This window comes from Antrostomus carolinensis, unplaced genomic scaffold (assembly GCF_000700745.2).
Source record: "Antrostomus carolinensis isolate BGI_N321 unplaced genomic scaffold, ASM70074v2 scaffold8900, whole genome shotgun sequence".
Taxonomy (NCBI): Eukaryota; Metazoa; Chordata; class Aves; order Caprimulgiformes; family Caprimulgidae; genus Antrostomus; species Antrostomus carolinensis.
In genome coordinates this window covers 129,555-135,554 of record NW_010289029.1, presented here as the reverse complement: position 1 = coordinate 135,554, position 6,000 = coordinate 129,555, and the positions used below count along the sequence as shown (strand labels likewise).

General features: G+C 39.8%; 1 protein-coding gene across 1 annotated transcript in view; it reads left to right on the top strand.

Annotated features, from left to right (window-relative positions):
- The first annotated feature begins 2 nt into the window (after window positions 1-2).
- Window positions 3-6,000, top strand: part of LOC104525470 (protocadherin-11 X-linked) — an 80,609-nt gene continuing 74,611 nt past the window's right edge. The window contains exon 1 of the mRNA XM_029085109.1: window positions 3-361. The gene's annotated coding sequence lies outside the window, so the exon portion shown is untranslated. The remainder of the gene's footprint in view (window positions 362-6,000) is intronic.

Here is a 6,000-nt window from a genome sequence, read left to right as displayed (position 1 = left end):
CTGGTGCGTGGCTTCCCGGCGCGATCGCGTTTCCATCCTTTTGCAGCTGCAAAAGCAAATAATTCACTAAAGCCAACAGAAATAAAACAAGCTCAGGCTTCCGTAAAAGTTAGGATACCTTTTTTTTTTTATTTTCTTTTTCCCCTTTCTTTTACAATTTTATTCCCTGTGTGGAAGTCGCGTATGAACCCTGCTCGGCACACTGCATGGGAAGAAGCGGCTGGTGTTTCGGATCGAGGATTTGCTGTTGCAAAGCGGTCTAACTCCCATGCAGCGGGGCAGCCTGCACTACTCTACACGCCTTGATGATGTGCTGAGGAGCCTGTGTAGATTGGCATCTTGTGCAGAGAAGGCATTGAAGGTAAGAAGGGAGCTTGGGGAAAAGAGGGATTTTTAATTCCTTTTCTGTCACATCTTTTGTCCAGCATCCCCCTTTCAGCAGAGCAACGGCAGTCCATCCAGAACGGTATTAATAGGCTGGAACTGATCAAGTAAAATGAAAGTCTGCTCCTGTGAAAACTGCACGGAGCTCACCAGGGATTGCCAGAGATGTATTTATTCTCAGTCTGATCCCACAGCACGTTTCTGATGTACGCTCACAGCGCAGCCGGTGAGCTAACTCACACAGCTCAGGAATGAGCAGATCTCCGCTCTCAGGCTCTGCTGGGCAGTTTGCATTGGCTGTTGCATTTTGTTGAATGTGTACCCCCACTCCCTCCCTGGAGCATCCCATCAGCCTGTTTGATTTGGTGGTTTTTGCAGATGTAGTGCCTAGTATTAATGAGAGAGGGAGAGGGATGGGGGGAAAAAAACCTCAACAAAAAAACCATATGGAACATTTTATTGATGTGATCATAATCCTGTAATGGAGATTGCATTAAATGAGGATTGCATCAAAATGCCTAGCTGCTGTGGAGAGACGAGGAAGCAAAAACTATGCTGGATTGTAAATGAAGTTCTCTGATTGAAGGATTTTCTTGAGCCGTGAAGGGGTGTCTGTAAGCTTAAAGTTGCTGTATATGTGGGGTATTGGAATGGGATAAAAACCAGATCCAGCTGAAATACGTTTTCATTTACTCAAGCTCTGGATGCAGTTAGAATTGGTTAGAGGCATTGCAGTGATGTCCAATGAATTCTTGGCTTCAGCTATGGAGACCACAGAAAGGCAAGGAGAGAGGAGACCACAGAAAGGCAGAGAGAGAATCTTACTGTTTGGGAAGAGAAGGATGGTTCATTTGTGACTTTTGCCATAATGGCACAAAGCTTACAGCCTGCTGGCTACCAGCAGAGACCTCGTAGGGATCTGGAAAGCAGAGGATTTCTCTCATTTTCCATTTGCAACCTTGGCATAGTTGCCTGTAAGAAGTAGCTGCGAGGTGTATGTCAAGAGGCAAAGGGGACTTTGCCCCTCTCGGACACTGAATGAAACTGTGAGCTTGAGAGAGATGGAGCCGACTCATCTCATCCCGTCTTTCTGAGCTTGAGTGGATAATACATTTTGAGTAATTGTTGCTGCTTATCTCAATTGGCAAAGGAGGGGAGAAGATGTTCAAGTTTATTGAACCAGAGCAGAGCTGAGGACAGTTAGATATTATCAACTCACCCTTGCATTCATTTTGTGCTACATTTTATTCTGGCATAGAGAACTGAGCCACAAAGAGCACCTTCTTCAAGCCTGACTGAAAGGAAACCTAAAGAGAAAAAAAAAGATTAAGCCAAAGATAAATGGTAACTTTTTGCTGGTCAGCGGTGGAAGTAGCATTGATCTGTCAGATTACACAGGTCAAAAGAGGTAAGGTAGGAAAAAAGTTATTTGTTTATTTCCTAACATTTCCACACACACACAAACAAAGTTGGCATACAAATAAACATCACAGAGTGGGAAAGAAACATCTCACCTGAGTTAGAACTGATGTAAGCAGCAGAGAAATTCCTGTAAGAATACTCAATAGTGTTCATGCATCACTGCAAAAGAGGTGGCTAAACACAAAATCATACAGAATAAACCAGAACCAAGTATCTCATGTTCTCAGAAGTAATTTGTTTTCCCATTTGAGTTGTGTACAGAACCTCAGGTAGTAGCTCCACTGTTCAGTCTTTCTCCTGCTGTATGTTTGGCGTAAAGTTGAGACGGAAACACTTTATTTTAAATAAAACTAAGAAAAGCAGCCTAAGTGTATTTAATTCTCCTTAAGCATTTTATTTTGGCAAAAGACAACTTTCAGTGAATTGTAAGAGATGGATTTAGAATATTCATGGCTAAACTCCAGGGAGCTTAGTGTTAGCTCAGTAGGCAGAAGGTTCTTCCTCTAAAGAGATATCTGGAAAAGACATGTTTAAATTTCAAGCCATATTCAGTTGAGACTGTTGGTTTCCACATTTTAAAATAATTTGTTATGAATGATGCCTAATCTGGAAAATAAAGCAAGTCTTCCTAGCTCACTTTTTTACAGAAAGAGCAAGCAGTGTGCTTTGATTGTACTTCTGTATGTACAAATGTTCCAGATTTGACTCTATTTTTTATCAAATAGCAGCTGAGGAAAAATTTGTCTTTCGAAACCATAGTTATCCATGCACATCTTGGTCTGTATTTTTGTTACAGAATAACTGTGCTTCATGGCTGCATTGTTCATCCTTGCAGCATTTCTTTAAATGTGAACCCTGCTATAGTTAAAGGATAATTTATATTCAGTGTAGTACTGTCTGCTCAGTGGAATTGGCTTTATACATCACAGCCTCTGCAAAAAAGGAGATCAAAGATCTGAACCTGTGGTCCTGGATTGCATTTGTATTCTACATGGACTTGAGTCATCTTATACTGGAGCCATTCACGCTCCTATAGTTAAGAATATGTCAGTCTTTCCATTAAAACACCCATTTGCTTAGTAATTTAACAACTAGTTTTAAAGACGGGCTCTAAGCTTAAGTTAAACACATTCATATAGTAAAAAAAAATCTGAGCAATGAAGTATAGTAACAATTGGTACTTTGTCATAGAGCACTGTTAGGTTGAATTTATAGAAAGCCTAGTAGAAAATAACACCTGCCTAAAAATTTAGATTTGAAAAGAAAAAAAAAAACAACTTTCAGATTTGGAAAGCCCCTTGGGGATCCAGGTGAGTGTTTGCACCTGGATTTTAAAGGGGCTGGTGATTGCTAAGCAGGCAGTGGGGCTCTTCTTAAAGGAGAACAGCCTGGGCTGGCTCAAAACATGAGTTAGTCAGATCTCAGTTTAATGGTTCAGGTTTAGATGGCAGTAGAGGTAATGCCTTTGGCATTATTCCAGTTAGGGTTTTTGAGGGTTAAGTTACAAGAACAACAAAACAAACCCCCAAACCTTATATCTTAACCAGTGAAGTTATCCCTTCTGTAAGCTAAAAAGAACTACACATTTTTTAATAATGTTGATTGTCTAACATGAGTGTAAAAAAACATTGGAGGGATGGTGCTACCAAAGCACACTGGCCAGGTAGTCCACCTGAGTAGAGCCATTGTGGTAATCATGCTTTCCATCATGGGGACAGCCAGGAGGACTAATGGTCAGTTTACACCTAAACAGAAGCCTTTCTTCTAAACTATCCCAAAATCTTTTACAATTGCTATCTCAGTGAGATAGCCATCTTCTAACAGCGAGGTAGTTGCTTCATCTGTGCAGACAGAGTATGTGAGTGCTTGGAACTTTGTGCATATTTCAGGTTAGAAGCTAAAAGAATTAAAAATACATATGGATTCAATGTTACAGCTGCATGTGCCATATGCTGCCTATGTCCAAGTAGTAGGTTCAGGATACAGCTTGCTGTATTCCAGGTATCTTGGATTGGATGAAATAAATGAGTATTGTTTGGATGAAAGTTTTGTCATTTAAATAAAAATTCACGAGGGATATGAATAGTCTTCTGTCCCAGTTACCTCTTTCTGCAGTGAGGTCACAGAGGAAATTTGTAACAGTTGTCTGTCTTCAGGGCGGTGAAGTAGTGGTGACCGTATCTTTCTGAAAATTCATGCTGCCTGCAAATATACAGGCAGGTAATATGAAGCAGGAAATTTAGGGTGGAAATGGGAATTTGATTATCCCTTAAGATCTGTGGGGACACTCCCATTCTCATTATCCAACGGTAAAGTAAGGAAAATAGTTTTAAAAGGGTCTTTTCCAGTTACAGTCTCTGAATTAGTAGAGTGACTTGCCAGGAAGCATAAAAGGTTCTATAGCTTTTTGCACATTTAAAAGCTCTGCTGAAAGAGGAGCTTAAACTGTCCTTAAATTTGTCCTTAAGGTGTTATATTGTGAATAAGAGTGGGATTAGTGGAAAAGACATTTTGAGTGATGATAACTGTAGTGTTTATTACCTCTGGCACAAGTCAATGAAAGATACGTATTTCTTTTTAATTTTCAAAAAACTTTTTAGAAACAAAATCCTGTTTCTGGGTAAGGAAAATGAATAACACTTTTCTCAATCACACTGTAAGATTTCATATTTGAATGAAAACCCCCACCCCACTTGCACAGGAGGTTTCATGAAGGTCCAGGGAAAGTTAATGTAAAAATTATAGTACAGATGAAAAAGACTGTGGAATTTAGTCTGTAGATACCACCAAATCATGGTAGTTTTGACAGTAAATAAGAAACTGTAAAGTGTTTTCTGTAACTGTGTCAAAATTAAGCATTCTTTTTATTTGAAGTCTTTTGTCATTGCCTTTAGTAAGTATTCTGTTGAAAATTATTTCAGATACACTTAGAAAATAAATGTTTTCCCATAGATGAGGTAAGATTTAGCCTTCTTGAGCCAACATGGCCTGAGCCAAAGCTTCCTGCAGTCTTTGAAAAAATTCCTGTTGGAACAGGGCCTTCCATAACTGCTTCTTGCGTGACATAACGTGCAGACTTTGACTTCTACCACTTGTTTAGGAGTTTAACATGGTAATGTGGTAGAGAAGGCATTGCTGGAGGGGAGTTTTGCTTGCAAGGATGGCAGAACTTGGCCTGTTCAACAGCAAGTGCTTTACTAACTTTCCAGGGAAAATTTTTAAAGGATTGTTGTTTTCCTCCATGTAAGTTGCGATAGACTCTGCAAGGATTATGTAATTTCAAGGGGATCTACATAGCCAGATCAGCAGAGAGCCAAATATTTTCTCAGAGAGACAGATGAACGTTGAAATTGTTGGAGACTTCCAAAATCAATACTGAAACTATAAAGAGAGGTGGCCCACTGTATTTAACACCCACTGCTGTGGGGTTTCATATGCCACTTCACTGTGCTAAGAAACTTTGCCAGCTTCATCTTCCTGCCAGGGGACCCGCTTGCGTTGTGTACTACTTTGATTGGATATGGTTGTTTTGGGGATGATTTTCTTCCTCCAAGATGGTCTAGAAATAAGATGTCACTGGTGATGTAGTCTGTATGTCAGTGTTTATCTGTTACATCCTTAAGGACATCGTTTTATTATTTTTGTAAGAATTTAATTAGTAATTATGTGCGCTTTTATCCTGTCTACTGAAGTAGCAGGAAATACATATGAAAGGGGAAAAAAAAATCCAAGTAAAAGTTTGGAATGCTTTAGGCACAGCACATTTTGTTTAACCAACTACTTACATCACTGTTACTGCTCTGTGCTATCTTGTTAAATAAATAAATGCATACGTATGGCAATCGATGATCTACCGGATCTGTGATCACGTACGGGAGCGCACTAAAGCCCCATACAGTCTTATTTCCAGCTTTAGTCCCTAGCACATAAAATGCATATGTGTCCACCAAAAGCAAAGTGAGAACTATTTGGGGGATGACAGGACTGTGGGTTCCGTTACAAAGCAGTGTAGGGAACAGCTATAAAAAAGTCAACTGCCTGCCTTCAGCCTGTAACTCAGATTGCATTAGAAGGTCACATTTTTTTATGATCCTCCTGAGAAAGGAAATTTCATTACTTTGAGGAGGAACTGAGTGTTATCTCTGCTAATGGAACTCATAGTTTAAGCCCATGTTTACTGATTTATGCGGGTTT